We start from the raw sequence: 17,301 nt of genomic DNA, 5'->3' as shown, positions 1-17,301 counted from the left end.
CAAGGCTGCAGAGAACACCCCTGCAATACCAGGCTACAACTCTTACCACACTTTTCAGCCAACAAACCAGGGCCGAAACACTAAAGGTGGAGGAGTGTCAATATTCACCAAGGATATTCACACCACCAGGCTAGTTGCCCAACACAATGCGTCTGAAATTCTCCAGGTGCAACTAACACTAGGTAAGACTGCAATCCAAATTGTAGCTTGCTATAGATCCCCCACCATACCCCAAGATTCTCACTACACCTTTCTAAACATGCTGGAAAATATTAAGATAGAACCAAACACCCTAATACTGGGTGATTTTAACTACCCTGCCATTAACTGGGAAAACTACTCATGTACCAACACCTTTGCCCAACGGTTCTTGGAATTCGTAAATTCCAACGCCCTGGATCAACTAATCCATAGTCCCAACAGGGGCTCCAGTATTCTAGACCTGGTCATTACCAACATGGGAAATCGATGCTCCACACCTATGGTCACCCCCTCGCTAGTCAGGTCTGACCGTAAGCTAATCACCCTTAACATCCACATCCCACCCCCACCCCCCAATAAGGAAACCTCCATAAAAAACTTCTCCAAAGCCAACTTCATGCTACTCAAGTCAGAAGTGACAAACTTCATTACACCCATGCAGACGGGAACTGAAAGTTCAACTGCTGAATCCTACACTAAGGCACTGTACGAGCACATCCACTCATGCATGAATCGTGCCATCCCAAATAGAACCAAGATGCTGTCATCCAAAAAAAGGAAGCCAATCTGGTGGTCCCCCGCCATAAACAAACTTTACAACAAAAGGAAGAAACTGTTGCAGAAAAGAGGAAAATCCCAGGATGCAAAAAACTCCCTTACCAGCCTCAGTAAGAAACTGAGATCCCTCATAAAATCCTCCAAAGCTAGTTACGAAAATAAAATTGCCAAAGATTCCAAAGACAACCACAAGGCATTCTATAACTATGTCAAGAATCTAAATGGCAATGCTCAGATCTGCTCTGAGCTAAAACAGAATGGCATTAAATATACTGATCCCAAGGATATTGCCAATATCCTGGCAGATCGATTCAGTGCCAACTTCACCCCCCTCTCACCCCCTAAATGGCCCATCTCAATACCGGAAGATTGCCAAATTCTGGTAATAACGGCCACACAGGTGAAAAACGCACTCTCCAAAGCTAAGAATACACCATCCATGGGACCAGATGACATCCCGGGCTGTGTACTACATGAACTACAATATGAACTGGCACCTCACCTAAGTGTCATGTTTAATCATAGCCTCACCTCAGGTTTCGTGCCCACTGAGTGGCGCAGAGCTACAGTTATCCCACTGCACAAGGTGGGATCCACCTTGGATCCCGGAAACTACCATCCCATCAGTCTGACAAGCCTTATCTGCAAAGCCAAGGAGCGTATTATCATGGAACTTATAAACAAAGACATTGGCAACCTTCAAACACTGGACCCCACCCAGTTTGGGTTTGTGAAGGGCCGATCTTGTCTCCTGAACCTGATTGACTTCTTCAAATCAGTCTCCAGAGCCATGGACAAGGGTAAAGTGGTCCACACAGCCTATCTAGACCTTGCCAAGGCCTTTGACACCATCCCCCACTCTGGAATCATAGATAAACTTAACTAAGCTGGGCATTAATCCCTACATCACCCAATGGGTTGCTAACTGGCTTACTGATAGAACCCACACTGTAAAAGTAGCCAACTCCAAATCCAGCTCCAGACAAGTGACAAGTGGAGTACCTCAGGGTTCAGTCCTGGGAACACTCTTGTTTGGCATCTACTTCTCTGAAGTACAGGCCAACACTAAGGGACTCTGGCTAACAAAGTTCGCAGATGACTGCAAACTGGGACCCATTATTGAATCCCCAAATGATGCGGATACTCTACAAAAGGGCCTTATAAAAACAGATGCTTGGTGCCAGAGCCATGGGCTCAAGCTCAATGCCAAGAAATGTATAGTTATCCCCTTTGGGAAAAAGCATGTACCCGTGAATTACCATATAGGTGGCAGTACACTAAACACCGAAAGTGTGATAAGAGACTTAGGGACACAGGTGGACAGTGGTCTCACCTTCGATAACCACATCGCCACAACAGTCAGGAAATCCTTCTATGTGGCACACCTCATCACTAAGGGCTTTTCATCCAGAATAAAGGAGGTCATTGTCCCCACTGTACTCATCCCTCATTAGACCCATTATAGAATACAACGCCCCGTTTGGTATGTACCACTCAAGACATGTGCAACAACTGGAAAGGCTGCAGAAATACCTCACTAAAAGAATCACAGGCCTAAAGCAGATGCCCTACGCTGACCGCCTTAAAAAACTCCAGCTATACTCTGTTGCATATCGTCTACTCAGAGGCGATCTCTGCTTAACATACAAGGCCATGTCAAACCCAGAGCTGTTGGACATGCTACACGTAAAGAAATCCCAATCCCTCAGAGCCACATGCTCCAGGGATCTAAACCTTGTCATCACAATAAACAAAACATGCTGGAGGGATAGGTTCCTGACCCAGAGACCCCCCAGACTCTGGAATAGACTGCCCATACATGTCAAGCAGAGTGCCTCTTTGGCCCTCTTCAAAAGGAGCCTTGATGATTGGATGGGAGAAAGGAAATTCACCCCGGGGATCACGTCAGTCGCCCTGCTAGACAGGGGTCCAGGGAAGTAAATAGTGTGGGAAGAAATAGCCGGAGAATTGTTATGGCTAGGCTTGTATAGGCCCTAGGGCTGATAGCCTAGTACCAACCTATGAACCTAAGCCTACATTATGCTGCAAACATTATTACTGATACCAGCTGATCTGATGTTGTCAATCTTCATCTATTCTTGACTTGTGGGTACTGTTCCGATCCTCGGAACCGATCCAACCGATATATAGCTCACATCAGCCAAAAATCTCTTGAGCTGCTAGTCTAACCACAATGCCCCTCTCCACATTACCTCAGATCTTGTTTGCCGCTCTTACGATAAGGCACGTCAGCTGACTCCTCTCTTATGCTAAGTGCAACTTTTATATTTACCTTTTTCCTTAAATGGTTTCCTAAAAATTTTTACTCTCTACTTTTTTTAATCTTTGGTGCACCCTTAGTGAGTGTGTTGTTTCCCTTACCGTTGGTAATTTTTCCCCTCTACCATCGTTGGTAGTCCTCCCCCCTTCTCCTTTTTACTGCTGGTAATCTTTCTACCATCGTTGGTAGATTTTCTTATTAAGGTGTGACTGAATTTTCCTTCCTTTCTCATTCTTCCTTTCTTTCTCTGCCTTTCCTGCTCTTTTATTCAGGACTATGGCAGAAAAGCCTAAAAGCTCCACTATGGGCTTCAAACAGTGTACAGAGTGCGGCAGAAAAATTCCTAACTCTGATAGCCGTGAGAGTTGTGTGTACTGTTTGGGTGTGCCCCACTTGAGTGTTGTGTTCCATTTGCCAGGGTTTCAGTAATAGAACTCTGGCAGAGAGGAAAAACAAACTTATTCTCAAAGGGCTCCTTAAAGCTCTGTTGGAGGAAGCCTTGTCCAAGGCCGACCAGTCTCCTCTGGCCTCTGGATGAAAATTCTCCCATTCAGTGCTGACATCACCCTCACCACTGATTGTTAAGAAGCATAAACATGCATTGGAAGGTTCCTTTATGGAACCAAAAGCCAAAGTTCCAAAGCCTTTGGAACGGTCTGAATCCTCATCACTGAGAACCATGCCAGTGCCTTTGACACTGACCATGACACTTATCTAACCTTCGACTACCACTGTTCCTTCCATGTCTATAGTTCCAACACAGCGCCAACTGTCACTATTGCCATGCTGGCGGGGATTTCCGCCACAGCACCCTCAGACAGTGCCAAAGTCTGATATGCCCACTTAACCCAGGACCACTCATTCCCCCTCCTTGCACCCCTTCATTGGACAACTCCTTAGCCCTTTCTTGGAGAGACCTGAGTCTCCTTCTGGGTTATCCATTCGCTCCAACAGAAGTCTTTCTGAAGTTGATATTATAAGGTTGGTGGATCGGAACCTGCCAGGGGTCTTCCCTCATCATCTCAGCCCCCTCTCCCTTCTGGTGCAGGGGATTTCTTACCTACAACCCTTCTTATTCCCCTCCTCTGACCTCTTCACAGGCGGTAGAGCTCTTGACTACAACTTCTCAGGTTCCAGTGGCTTCAGCGACGACAACCTTCTTGTCTTCGACGCCGAATCTGGCTCTGACTCCCTTGGTGCCTTTGGCACCATCTGATCCTCAGTACCGTGTCTTCACCGTCGGGCCCAAGGGATTTGAGCTGGCCTCTAGTTTTTCTATGGAGTCAGCCATTCCTCTTCGGGCTGCGCTGACAGAGGACCTATCCTCTGTTCCAATTTGTCAGGTGGGTCTCTCGGGGTGGTGTATGACCTCAGTTCTGAGTTTGCCTCTGTTCCGGGCTCCCATCCCTCCTCAGGGGGGCCTGGCTTTCAAGCCATGGAAAGAGCTTTGGCTACTGACTCGTCTCCGGTGGCTCCTGTGTTACCGGAATCTATCCTTATGACCCCAGGTTTTTCGGTTCTACTGCCAACCTCGACCCCTGGACAGCGAGCCCCAAGGTTGCAAGACTTACCCACTAAAGGCGTATTCTCTTTGGAGTCCTCCTCAGATGTTCCCACTGAAGAGCTTCCCCGGAAGAGATTGTGTAAGAGGAAACATCTTGATTCTCCTGAAGAATCCGTCGTGGAGGGCATGGATTTTGATGAGGGGGAGGGCTCCCGATGGTCACCCACAGAAGACATCTCCTTCGGAGACATTCTTGAGCTCCTAAAACAGAGGGGTGATTGGAAGCCCAAAGACCCTTCCTTTGTGGAATCCGTGTACTTGCAGGCCTTTGGTGCTCGCCTGTCTACCTCCTGGGTGACCCCGCCCACTGATGACCTAATTAAGCTGATCGCTCATTGGGCTTGGAAGTCTCCTGACTCTGTAGAACCTGTCCCCCAGAGACCTGACAAGATTCTTAGATTCTTTTTGCTCCTGAAGACCATCCACATTGGACAAAGGGCTTAATAGTTGATGCCATGGTGGTAGCGGCCGCCACCAAGAAAGAACTAGCCAAGGAAAGTTCTACTGTATATCTCCCTAAGTAGGATCTGGTCAAGGAGCTGTCAGATACCCTGGTGGCCTTCCAGTTAGCTACCCTATAGTCTATTTTGAATTCATCCATGAGGCTCATTGCTCATGCAGCCGAAGGGGCAACCAGGTCAGCAGGTTCAGGTGTTGCTATTTGATGGCACGCTTGGATGTGCCTTTGTGAGTTTGTGGAACCATTCAAGTCTTCCTTTGTCAGTGCTCCCTTTGATGGATCGTCTTTCTTTGGACCCAAAGTAAAAGAAACTCTCTCCAGGTGTGAAAAGGAAGGAAAGACTCTGTATGCTGTGGGTGTATGTTTTTCCACTCCTTAACGATCCTGCTCCAGGAATCAAAGGAGTGGTAAGATGTGGTTCAAGAAGTCCCAGAAGCCTTTCCAGCACACACATGGTTCGGATTCCTCTTGGGGCAGAGGGAGGAGATACAATGGAAGACGCCATCCCAGAGGCAGGGGTGGTCCACAGAATCAGGGTTCCAGGGAGTTGTTCTCTGGTCAACCCTACCCGCGCTCTTGAAAGGTGGCCCAAATGCTTACTTCTGGAGGTAGTCAGAGGAGGATTTTTCCTTGCACTCAAACGCCTCGCGATGCATAACCACCAATGCTTGTGTGTTAAGGATCATTTCTAGAAGTTATCAATTCCCCTTCACTCTTTACCCGAGAACCCCACCAAGACTCCCCAACATTCCACCCAGTCAGAGAGATCAAGCAGCATTAGAAATACAAAAGCTGGGGGCGTGGCTAAGATGCCAAGCAGATAACGGCACAGAATTTTAGTTCTGCCTTAAAGCACTATTTCTAACTGGATTTTGTTATTGTAATCTTAAACACTTCAAATAATTATGTTTGCATCTCTTACTACAAATAGTTATGTTTGCATCTCTTACTACAATAATTTGGTAACTTTTCTGAAAACAGATTTTTTTCACTGAAGGATTATTTAAAATTTTATCCTGTCAGAAGTTCTACAGACTGAAACAGCTATGAGTCATTTGAAGGCTTCTCTTCATGATAACTCTATGAAGAAGGAATTGCAGACAATTATAACCTGTATACAAGACCTCTCCATTAAAATAGATAATTTGGAAAATATTATGGAAAATATGAAGAAAGTAAGAAACAAATAGATATACTCAGGAAAATTATTACAAAACACTCTGAACAAATAACAGCTATAGAAGATTCTCTTAATGAGATAGATGGAAGACAAAATGAAAATGAGACTCAAATAGCTTTCTTAGTAAAACAAAACAACTTATTATTGGAAAAAGTGGAAGCCCTAGAAAGCAGGCCAAGAAGGAATAATATTACAATTTATGGAATTCCAGAAAGAATGGAAGGTAATAACATGGTTCAAAACCTAACTTAAAAAAGATTGCTAGAAATGCACCACACAAACCATGGCTGGTAAAAAGATTTATTCACAGAAACCACAAAATGAACGCTGACAAATCCACATACGTTTTTGTCATACAAGACTCCTTCAGATCACATGCAGTACAAGGAAAACTCATTTAAATACTACTCTGATTTCAAACTAACCAATGAAAACAGCCAACTAATTAACACATAATGGGAAATATTTAAAAACACTTCCTAAAACATATTGTTAAAACTTTATGCAAAAAATACAAAAAAATAGTAAATTATATTTAAATAACATAATGTGTGTGTGTGTGTGTGTGTGTGCGCGCGCGCGTGCATGTGTGCGTGTGTGTGTGTGTGTGTGTGTGTGTGTGTGTGTGTGTGTGTGTGTGTGTGTGTGTGTGTAAAATATGTGTATATATAAAATATTCATAATAATATATCTGGACAAGCTACCATCTGCTAACCATTAAAATATAATGCAATGTATAAAGCTAAAAAGTAATAAGTATAAAGCTAAAAAGTAATAATAATAAAACTTTAAAGTTTTGCTGCTCTTAACTTTAACAACGGAGCAATCGAAATGCTCTCTTTCAAGCCTGGGGGTCTGGCAGCATCTAAAGCAACCTCGGTAAATTTCTGTCGATACAAGATAAAAATCTTATTTTGAAAACTGTATGGTCGGGATATCCAGTTCAAATAAATAGGAAAAGTGTCAGATCTGATAATGACTATACTACTACAGTAATGGCTAAAAGAAAAGTGTGTATTCCCTTAATCAAGAATTTTGAAGAAATCTGACATCAAAGCACAAATTATATTCCCTGCCAGGATAAAAGTCTCTTTATCAGAAGGTCAAAAAATATTCAACACTCTGGAAGAAGCTCTGGACTTTGTAAAAAAAAAAAAAAAAAAACTTGTTGGACAAAGTTGAGGAAATGGATTTGTCTTTGCCTAGTCTGAAAAGACAGGCAGCTAAAAGTTCAACAGTCGCCAATAATAAATCTTCTAAGAAGAAGTACAAAAGCTGCCAGAAAAAAGAGTCATCCAAGAAGATCCACCAGACCAATTAGGATCCGGGTTTTACTCGAGATTCTTTTTAGTGCCAAAGAAAACGGGACTGGAGACCAATTTTAGATCTCAGTATTTTGAACAAATTTGCCCAACAGTCAAAATTCCGGATGGTCACGGTTTAGTCAATTCTTTGCTTCTTAGAGGAAAATGATTGGATGTGCTCTATTGACTTTCAAGATGCATATTACCACATAAAGATGGACAAACGCTCAAGAAAGTTTCTCCACTTCCGGCTAGGAGCCAGTCATTACCAATTCAGAGTGCTGCCCTTTGGTCTCACCACAGCCACCAGGGTGTTCAAATGCATGGCAGCGGTCACAGCATATTTGAGGCTGCACTGATTCCAAGAGTTTCCTTATCTAGACAACTGGCTCCTCACTGCTTCCACCAGGCATCTGCTACTGCAAACCATGGACTTCATTCTGGAACTATCCCAACAATTGGGCATCATCATCAATCTAGCCAAGTCTCAACTAACCCCCTGTCAGGTTATGGAATTCATTGAAGCTCGTCTCAATACTCTGTCTTGTGTGACGTCGCTTCCCCTCCACAAGTTGCAGAATCAATGGTCTATTCTAACCCACCACATGAATCATTTGGTTTTCATATCCAGCTGTTGCTTGCAAAAACGACCTGACCTGGTGGGTGCAGTCTGAGGAGATTCTTCTAGGCCGCCCCTTTGTTCTCCCGCAGCACAAGGCCATAGTGACTACTGTTGCTTCCCAGATGGGGTGGGAGCATTATCTCAGGAAGACAGTCCAAGGCACTTGGTCCCCCTATGAGGTCAATCTGCATATCAACATCATTTCACTCTGCCTTACCTCAAGGGATGATAGCTATTCACTCAGACAACATGTCTGTAGTCTGGTACATCAACAAACAAGGGAGAACCAAGTGCTACCCTCTGTGTTGAGAAGCCCTTCAAGTGTAGCAATAGGCCATAACTTCCAACCTCTTTCTGATAGCAATGCACATCCCAGGGAGGTCAAATATGATTGTTGACAAACTAAGCAGATGCATCCTCATGCCTCACGAGTGGTCTCTGAACTCCAGAATAGTGAAGATCTTTCTTCACTGCGGCCTGTTTGCTTCACCCCTGAACAACAACTGCAGAAGATACTTTGCCCTAATTCCCCCTCGGTGGGAGTCCCTCAGAGACACCCTTCTCCACGATTGATCCACGGGTCTCTTTTATGCCCCCCCTTCCCTCTGACCCCTCTTTTTCTCAAGAAAGTAGCTTGGTTGAGAAGCAAAGTGATCCTTATTGCACCTTACAGACCTCAACCGATATGGTTTCCCTTCCTCTGGCCTCATCAACTTCACCATCCATAGATTCTGGACCCAGTTCCGGACCTTCCGTCCCATCCTCAAGGACTAGTGCACCCTAATCTACAGACCCTCAAGCTAACTGCTTGGTTTCTCCAATTCTGTTAGTTGCCAGGCATGATATTTCTTGTCCTGAATGACACATTTTGTTGACATCCCATAAACCATCCACCTAGAATCTCTACTGTAGTAAATGGAAGAGATTTTCTATTTGGGCTTCAGATAATGGTCTGGATACTTTTTCAGCACAGGTAGAAAAAGTTCTAGTGTTTCTAGCTACCATTTTTGGTAAAGGAATTTTTGTTTCTACAATAAAGGTTATATTAGCATCTATTTCAAATTTCCATAACAGTATTGGTGACCAGCCTCTAATCTCCCACAGGCTTTGTAAGTTTTTTCTTATGGGCATCATCTGTTTAGAGCCCCCTTTCAAGGATCCGCTACTGCCATGGGACTTGATTATTGTATTGCAATCTCTTACATTCCCTCTGTTTGAACCTGCAGCTACCTGTGACTTAAAATATCTTTATTGGAAAACATTCCTCCTCATAGCTGTCACTTCAGTGAGATGAGTCTCCGAATTACAGGCTCTATGTTCTAAAGCCCGTTATTTAGTTTTCCACAAAGAACAAACCCAACCTTCCTTCCTAAAGTGATTTCAGAGACCAATAGCAATCAATCCATAGAATAGCCTGTATTTTTCCTAATTTTTTTAAATAAAGGAAAATACTCCCTGCACCTTCTGGATGTGCACAGGCAATTATGTTTTTATCTGGATAGAACTAAGCAATTTAGACAGTCAGAACAGTTATTTGTGTCCTTTGCAAATGCAACCCTGGGCAAACCTGTGTCTAAGGTTACTCTCTCTAGGTTGTTAAGGGATTGCATTTCCTTCATTTACATGAAAAAAAATATATAAGACTCCCTATGCCAGTGAAGGCATATTCTACCAGAATATATGGCGACTTCAGCTGTTTTTCATTCTAAAGCTTCTATGTCAGAAATTTGTGCAGCTGCAACATGGGCTAAACCACATACCTTTATTACTCGTTACAAATTGGATATGGTCTCCAGGGGGAAAGCCTCCTTTGGTTCTATGCTTCTCAGGAATGTTCTTCCATAAGGCCTTCCAGGATCTAAGGTAGCTGGTGACTCTGTCCCAAAAGTCAAGAACAGATGAAGATTGACAACATCAGATAAAGAAGTTATGTCTTACCCTAATGTTCCATCTGTGTTGTCGATCTTCATCTGTCCTTGTGTCCCTCCTGCCTGCCCACTCTTTTGGAGTTCTGGTGTTGTGACATCCTGTCCTGGGTTTTTATTGTTGGGGATACCTTGGACAAGGTTTCTGGCTTGATTTAAAGTGTCTTCTTCAGTATGATTGCAAACTCGATCTGAGGTAATGTGGAGAGGGGCATTGTGGGTAGACTAGCAGCTCGATAGATTTTTGGCTGACGCGAGCTAGCTATCAGCCGGATTGGTTCCGAGGATCGGAACTGTACACACAAGTCAAGAATAGATGAAGATCGACAACACAGATGGAATGTTATAGTAAGACATAGCTTCTTTTTTGCGTACTACCATTCAGGAGATATTCAAACTTGTTCAGTAGTAAGATTATGCATATTAGCATAATTATCATAGTTCCATACATATCTCTGGCATTGTGTACTTGGATGGAATGTGATTCAGTATTTCACATGCCTAGTCACTAGGTCATAAACGTCTCCCTGGTGTAGTTGGTAATACAAAAGTTATGAGTTTTTCCCTGGAAATACTATGAATGTATGGCATATGTTGAGAATTACATTAATAACGTCAACCAGGGGGTATTTACATGGGACTTCGTGATATCAACTGAAACTGTACTAAATGTTTGAAAAAGTTTGCACTAATAGTTGTTGTGTAACCAGCACTGTGTGGTAGATATTTGCATTAATTTGTCCATTAAATAGTCACATATGTGTACTGTTCATAATTATACAAATATTTCAAAAATCAAGCATCATCTACAAATCTAGTTTGCAGCCAAATGAAGATCACATCTGCCCGAACAAAAGTCACACTGATAATTGGGGTCTTTCTAATATGGTTACAGATACGTTAATACATGTTTGCATAATTATAAAAAGTAAATGTATATATTCTCTAATTACTTGTTCAATATAAAATTATTGCAGTGCATGGAATATGGTTATTATACTCCAATATTTGTACAAAGACAAACCAGTTAAACTCCAGAGTGGCGCGTGACCTGACCTTTACAATTGTTAAGCACCCCATGCTAATGTTGTTAAGGTCAGGTCCGGCACTTGACAATAAAATATGCTGGTATTGACCAGCAAATGACAGCAGCAGAACAAAATATTTGTTTTCACCTGCTGACCGTGCCAGTAACATGTTCCTAAGTTCCTCCAATGAACATAGAAAATTGCTAAAATAACAGAATTTCTCATAGCATGTATTTTCTGAAGAATGCAAACTCTAAAACTCTTAACATATGTCATTATTTTGTGACTTCAGTACTCAGTGGTTTGTCCAAAAAACAGAGATTTTATGAGGAAAAAACAAAAAAATGAAGCAATAATTTGGATGTTCTGTGAAAATCTAGACAGTTGAGAGGCATGAAAGGTAAGTGTAAATGTGACTGACAGCATCACACTGCCTTTCTGTCAGCATCCGCTAAGTGTTTTACTGCTTTGAAAACTGGCAAAACACTTGGTGATTTTTTTTCCCTGTAATTAGTAGTACATGGAGCAGATAAATCTCCATGCAGTACAAGGGATTATGATTATCTCACCAATCAAAACCATATATTATACGTTCTTGACATGGATGCTAAGATTCAGCTCTTGAGCTTCGCTCTCAAGGTGAATTTCTTGGTATCCATGTCTTGAACATATAATAAGTGGATTATGATCAGCAACCCAGTCATAATCCTCTGTATCATTTCTGGCTGACATTAAGATCATCATTGTGAAGTGGAGTATGTGCTGAATAACTTTCATATTTTAACTTTTATTTTGTAACTTTTATAATTTTTGGGTTATATGCATTTGTTTACAGCTGTGCTGAAAAAGTTCATTCTCAGAATTTTAGCACAGGCAAAGGGTGTCCAGGCAGGAACTCTTCAGGTGTCAGGAGGTGCGAAATTCCACTCAGGCTAGGAATTAAGTATTAGACTCGTATGTGGAAATGTGATTTTTTTTTTTTTTTTTTTTTTTGTGCAGACTGTTTGATAGACTTATCTAATCCACGTCCTCCTGAAAGCAGTGCCTAATTGAATTGTTTTTCCGTAACATTTTCCAAATATCAAAGCATGCCTTAAGGAGTGTGTAATACTGAATGTGTACTGTGTCTAGAGCTACTGCTACAGTGTTGAGTAGCCTGGCTGTGGAATGAATAGTTTCTGATGAGGTAAAGTCTGAGATTTTAAACTCAGCTTTAGGTAAGGAGGTTGTGCTTGTCTCATCAGCTGTTTAGGTCCTCAAACAGTTTAATAAGAGAGGGAATTTAATATATGGAGTTGCAAAGATTTTTCAGCCCCCCCCCCCCGCAAATCTTCCAAATCCTCTTTTTTATCTAAGAATGCCCATATTTTTCAAAATCTGTCCCACAGAGTGGTCTCCATACATATCCCTTTTGCAAATGACCATTTGACTCTTGGGTGTTTAAAAATGGTTCATGAGCGATACTGTTGGCACTAGATACCAGTTCTTTCTTTCAGGAGAGTTCTTCCACATCTTCAGCACTTAGTCTAGGAATCATAGCACTGGTGCCATTAAATCAAAGGGCAAAGGCTTCTATTCAAGAATGATGCTGGTACCAAAGAATGATTTTTCTTGGAGACCAGTTCTAGATCTTTCCTTTCTAAATCTGTATATAAAAGTTCAAAAATTCAAGAATTCTGAATCTGTTACCTTTCATTCCTCAAGGATTTTTTATAACATTATATCTAAAAGATATACATCATCACATTTGCATAGCCAAAGGCTTCAGGACATTTCTTAGATTTTCTGTGTTTGGGTCACATTATAAGTTCTCTGCATTACCTTTTGAGTTATCTGCAGCTCCTAGGGTGTTTACAAAGTGTCTAGTTCCAGTCATAGCTCATTATAGACTGAATGGCATTCACATATTTCCTTATTTAGATGACTTAACTCATCTTTGCAGAGTCTTTTCCCAGATATGAAGAGTCATTACAATGTGTTTCTTCTCTTCTCTTCTCTTTTGACCAATCTAGTGTTATAAATATATACTCAGATATCCTCCTTGATTCCTTCCCACAAGATTGTCTTTATAGACAGTTTGATAGACATGTGGCTGCAAATGCCTTTTTGTCACAGGAGAGGGTGGAGTTTTATCTGGAAACTTTCCTGAACTTCTAAGATCAGACGCAAACTTCAGCCAAAGAGTATCTGCAATTTCTTTTGCCAGGTTGCATATCAGAAAGATTCAGTGGCTTCTGTAAAACATGATACCAACATTTGCATCCTATGCAGTTTGACTCCATTATTGGGCTTTGTCAAAAAGGAACTGCACCAGTGGAGACTACAACTAGAAGCAAATCTACGTCATCTCTTTTCTCCTCTACCTCAAAGCCAGTCTGTAACTACAGATGGCTTAGATTTTGCTTGGGGACAGTTTCTTTGTCCATATTTCTGTATCGATAAAACCGTCTGTTTGCTTCTTAATTAATGGCCTCAACAAAGTCATTCCATACACTGGGATGATATCAGATTTCAAGAAACTGGACCAAATACTCTTGAGCTACAAAAGTCTCTACCAAAGACACTCTATCACTGTGGCTAACAGAAAACGTTCAAGCAATTAGAGACAGTAAAACTACCATTTTGACTTTTGTGTCAAAAATAAACTTACTGAAGCCCTCTAAAAATTGTCACACCTAGTAACATTATCCTGAAATCAGTACAATAATATAACTGTCATGAGCTTCCACTAGATCTCACCCTCTGTCTTAAAACTCATACCAAGAACATTAAGAAAGTAATTACACAGTTACTTTCTCTGTCTGTAACCATCTTGCCACTGAAGTCAGGAGAGCCATAGCAAAGAATGTACTCATTCCAGGACATGAATATGGGCTACCCATGCCTGCTCTGCACTCTGCCTAGAACACTCTAATCCAAACTACGTTCAGTATCATATGCAGACTTATTAATGTAGCACCTTATAATGAGCATTGCTGAGTCTCACTAGAGAGAGCTAACTACCTCCCCATCCTGTCCACATTCATCCTGCCATGTCTGTCTTTAAAACTCATGCATGAACATTACTGCCTTTCCCTGAGAGAGATTAACTAGAAGTGAAATAATCTTAGTACTCCCCAGGAATCCAAGGAGGCAATACTATAACTATAACTTTAACTTTAGTTATGCCCCTATTTAATCTTGCAATTAGTACTAGGAGCTTTATCCACAAATCACTTGACCCAGGCTCCCTCACAAAATTATGCAATGTACAGATTACAAATCATTCCATACATAACTTTACTAGCACCTAAAGGACTCTTACAGATGCTCCTGTTTCTTAGGCAGTGGCTAGGCCTTCTTCCCCTTCTACCACAAAACTCCATCAATCAACTTGTCTTAATGGTCTGAAACCTAACATAAGAACCAAACTATAAATCTCACAGGCTTTTCTATTCCTGCACTCCCTCCTTCTCCTTCCCTTCCTGCTTGCTTAGTACAAATAGCATCATACCTCTATCTTTTTCCCACTGTACTACTTTAATCGTAGTTCACTTTACCTAGAATAGTGTTGTACTGTCAGGCAAAACAAAAGAGTATTGTACCACCTCTGCAAGCCAAGCATTCTTTTCCAACACAAATACCCTGATGTTATATATCCTGTAGTACTGGAATGTTGAACTTCATAAATTGTAATGTTGAAAAGTATAACTACTTCTGTTGTACTTTGTGTTGAAATCATGTTAGCATTCTTTTCCAACACAAATACCCTGATGTTATATATCCTGTAGCACTGGAATGTTGAACTTCATAAATTGTAATGTTGAAAAGTATAACTACTTCTGTTGTACTTTGTGTTGAAATCATGTTAACTTTGTAATTTGCAGTGCTTCAAAGGTCATGGCTGAAAAGGGTTCCAAGACCAACTCACCTACCCAGTCAAACAAGCACAATAAAATGACAATAATTAACAGAAATAAGTAAATTCAAATTGGTCACAACTTTCCTGTGTTTTCTCATGCAGCAAACATCTTCACTAAAACTAATGTCTTTCAGCTTTTCCCAGTTAGGGGTCACCACAGCAGAACTCCGGTCTGCTAATGATTGGCAGTGGATTTTTGCGGTGCTGAGGTGCCAGCCCGATGCCCAACCTTCAAAGAAGGCACACCCATTCATGTATGCACCTACCTGCATGTCTTTAAACGTCACTCAACTGCGGGGAGGACATGCAGACTCCACACAGAAGGCGCTTCAACCGAGAATTGAACCGGAGAACCTCTTGTGGTGAGGCGACAACACTAACTACTGCACCACCATGAGTCCTACCCTGAAAAGTTGGTCATCTTCTATATACTTTTCTGATATTTCATCATGAGGAAAGTGAAAGATATTGAGCATGGTAAAGTATTTCAGCTTGTGGTTCTTGGATACACATCCCCCCTGATCCAGACAGGCTGTATCAGTTATTGTTTAATATGGATTGCTTAATTGCCCTCTGCTTTCACACATACTGTGCCCCCTCAAATTAAAACACACACAAGGCATCTTTCTGTGCACATAACAGATGTGCAATTGTGAAAAAAGTGAAAGCCATACTGGCATCAGTAATGAATGTCAGATTGTGCCCCTAGACAAACCATATCACATAACTGCTATGTGTTTTCACACATAGCTGGTCTCCCTACTCCAGTAGATAACTACTTTCTGTGTACCACTCAGATGTCGGACTGTAATGAAAGCAAAAGAAAAAATAGTCACAGTAATGCTTTTCAGCTAATACCGTCATGCACTGTGTCCTCCTTCAGCCAAGCCATGGCATTAATCATTTTACTCTAACTACCCTATTCTGTCATGCAGACTGCTTTCCAGTGAGATAGCCACTCTTGAAGATCACCTGTAATGTGTGATCACCAAAAGTAGAATAAATAATAAACACAGTACTGTTTTTTAACTTGGTCGTATAATCCTCCTCCCCTACCTCCCTAATTGCCATTTCAAAAAAGACAAAATTGTGCTGTTGGCAATGTGTACTGTTACATCCTCACAGATGTATATAATTTTCTAGCAGCAAAAAAAAATATATATATATATATATATATATATATATATATGTGCCTGCAAAAGAAAACTTTCCTGAACACTTCAAACATTCTGTAGTCAAATAACTAGATGCATAGAGTACATAGTAATAGGATATAGACTGGGTCCTATGTTTACTATGTTAGTAGAGTGTGGGTGAAAAAGTCATGCTAATAAATAGCATGAAGTTTTACTTTTGGGTTGAACTGAACAGGAAACTTTGAGGTAAATATTTATACAAATACTGTTCTAGTTAAATAATTATCTAGATTGTGTCCTGGACAAGAGATTTATTTTTATTTCAAAATTTATTTTATACTGGTTTTACAATAAAAAAAGGTGCACTAAACCTGAGTTAGTTAAGCACCCACTATTAAACTCTCTTACTGTGGTGCTTAGATAACTCAGGATTCCACCATTAAAAGTTAAACTGTGATGTCTGATGTCTTATTTGGATAGGCTGGATAATTAAGCTTAGTAGACCTTTATTCATTTTTCTCCTGGCCTTGATGTCATGTTCTTGTTTATTCTTTAGATTATCCCAAATGACATGATATTGGCTTGAAACCTACCAAAATGTTACGATTTACTTTAAAGTTATTATTCTCAAAGAAGATGGCACATTTGCATGTTATGTACCATAACAGTAGCTCTTCAAAAAGAAGCCACTGTGACAATACAGCTACCCGCCTACCATTCATATTTACCTCCACTATCTTTTAGATTCCTGTATATGTCAAATTGCAAAAATGCACTTTTGACAATGTTTTATCATGAAAACCATGCAAATGAGGTGATATACCGATCCAGGAAGCAGACAGGCATCCATGTAGCAGCCATGTCTGCACTAAAAATGTATATGGGAAGTAACCATGTCCCAAACTGCAAAAAAAAAAAAAAAACGGGCTGTGACAACTAAATGTAATGCATATATTAGGTGCATTAGGGAAATGGTGTGTAAACCTGATGCAAAATGTAAAAAATCAAAAGGTTTTTTTTTGCGCATATGGCATGTTTGAGCGGGGCGTAGTGGTGCCCAAACATGCGATCCTGTAAAAAATAAAATTAAAATAGTAAAAAGGCAATATGAAAGGTAAAATGAAATTTCCCATTATACTGG

At 41.1% G+C, this 17,301-nt stretch overlaps 1 protein-coding gene across 1 annotated transcript in view; it reads left to right on the top strand.

Moving 5' to 3' along the window:
* AXDND1 (axonemal dynein light chain domain containing 1) overlaps nucleotides 1-17,301 on the top strand; it is a 2,684,234-nt gene that overhangs the window by 88,605 nt on the left and 2,578,328 nt on the right. The window lies entirely within an intron of this gene.

The sequence above is a fragment of the Protopterus annectens genome, chromosome 10.part0 (assembly GCF_019279795.1).
Source record: "Protopterus annectens isolate FY-2018-M chromosome 10.part0, PAN1.0, whole genome shotgun sequence".
In the NCBI taxonomy this organism is placed as follows: domain Eukaryota; kingdom Metazoa; phylum Chordata; order Ceratodontiformes; family Protopteridae; genus Protopterus; species Protopterus annectens.
This window is presented reverse-complemented; position numbering and strand designations above follow the sequence as displayed.